At 45.9% G+C, this 1856-nt stretch overlaps 1 protein-coding gene across 1 annotated transcript in view; it reads left to right on the top strand.

The window, feature by feature from the left end:
• Positions 1-1856, top strand: part of LOC101861497 (plexin-B1) — a gene marked incomplete in the record, with an annotated part of 158131 nt that overhangs the window by 73728 nt on the left and 82547 nt on the right.

Below are 1856 nucleotides of genomic sequence, written 5' to 3'. Positions count from 1 at the left end.
TATCACGTATGTGACGTATGTCTATCATGTATGTGACGTATGTCTATCACGTATGTGACGTATGTCTATCATGTATGTGACGTATGTCTATCACGTATGTGACGTATGTCTATCATGTATGTGACGTATGTCTATTGTGACGTTTGCCAATTACGTATGCCACGTATGTCTATCACGTATACGGCGTATGTCTATTGTGGCGTATGGCTATTACATATGTCACGTATGTCCGTCACTTTTGTGAAGAATGTCCATCTATGTGACGTAAGAGAAACGTTCTTGTAGGGGAAAATTGAAATATAGGTGATTTATTACGCCCTCATCGACGTAATTTAGATAAATTTGTAGGCAGGCTTCTGATATAGCTTGTCAGGGCCAACCTGGGCAGGGAGAGCTACAATTTTCCAGTATAAATACGAGACCTTTAACACAAAAATACTCCTCACTCTGGAATCGAACTCAAGTGTCCTACATGAGACAGAAAGGTGTTTAACCGCTACGCCACAAACATCTGTCGGAAAAAAGCACCCCAAAAACCCCTCCAAAAAACAAAAACAAAAACAAAACGAAAACAATAAAAACAAAAACGAAAAAAGAACACAACCCCCCTCCCAACAAACACCTCCACCCCCCTCCCCCCGGGGCCCAGCGTCCCACCAGTTTTCGGGACATTTGGACAGCGTGAGTTCACACGTCATCAGCTCGGTGCCCACAGCCGTTTTTCCCGCCGGCGGGTGCGACCAGTGCGAAAGGAAGCACGAATGCCGACAGGTAATTGGATTTCCGACCCGTTGACAGTCACAGACTAAGAAAACTGAGGCAGGATACAAGTGCAACATTCTTGAGTGTCGCGAGCAGAGAAAATGACGAGGGCTCGTTTAGCGCGGAGGTTATCAGGGGAGAGAATCGAGTTCAATTTCGTACTTCGTTAGCGCAGACATAATACCGACTTCAGCGAATGGCAAGGCCAAGTCATCTCTACTAACCAAAGACTGTGTATTATAGCGTGTGTTGTAGAGAGTCTTTGCTCTAACTACGGCGGACGTCACCCCAATTATAGGACCCGTGGGTAGTGCTGTTGGCAGGTGCTCTGGTGTGGTTTGCTCCTTCTTTCTTGTCAAACGTCTATCGTCCCGATCTCTCCTTTTTCGTGTTTGTTACTCTCTTGTAACATCTCTAATCTCCTTCTTACTGCTGTCTTTCAGCCACACCCCTGATCTTATGGTAGGAAAAAACTTCACCTAGACTTTTCAGACAAGGGCGAAATTTTTCGGAGGTCCCGTGTGCAAGTTGTGCACGTTAAAGATCCCTTGGTGGTCTAAAATCGATAAGAGTAGGCTTCGGCCGCCACCAGAGCTAAATTCAAAATTTCCCACCAACTGAAAATGTTGAATGTATCCCGCGCGCTCATATGACCTTATGCAGTTGCGAGTGCAGTAAAACACTTACCAAAATATTGGTAAAAAAGAAAAGAAGAAAAAAAGAAAAAAAAAAGAAGAAAGGACCGCGTCATGAGAGCGCCAATGCTCTGTACAACTGTTTGGATTTGGCCACGATTACGTTTTGTTCCTGTGTCTATCTCGTGCTCAGCAGACCCCCTGACGTTTCATGTTCCAGACTTAAGCTTCACCCCCCACCCCCCACCCCATCCACCTGCCCGACGGGGTTTCTGTTAAAGGTACCTTTTCTCCAAGCAAGAACAAGAGAAGAGGTTGAGAAGTATGACGTAGTGGAGCAGGGCAAATAGACCCAGATGATTTGTGCTCGTTCCAGTTACTTGTATGGCAGATTTCTGCACCGGCAGGTCTCCGAATCTTGGAGCATGTTTTCATTTCTCGGGTGGTTACCTACCGCCC

This window comes from Aplysia californica, unplaced genomic scaffold (assembly GCF_000002075.1).
Source record: "Aplysia californica isolate F4 #8 unplaced genomic scaffold, AplCal3.0 scaffold00123, whole genome shotgun sequence".
Classification (NCBI taxonomy): Eukaryota; Metazoa; Mollusca; class Gastropoda; order Aplysiida; family Aplysiidae; genus Aplysia; species Aplysia californica.
The sequence above is the reverse complement of the archived record's forward strand: the minus strand, read 5'-3'. Positions and strand labels throughout refer to the sequence as shown.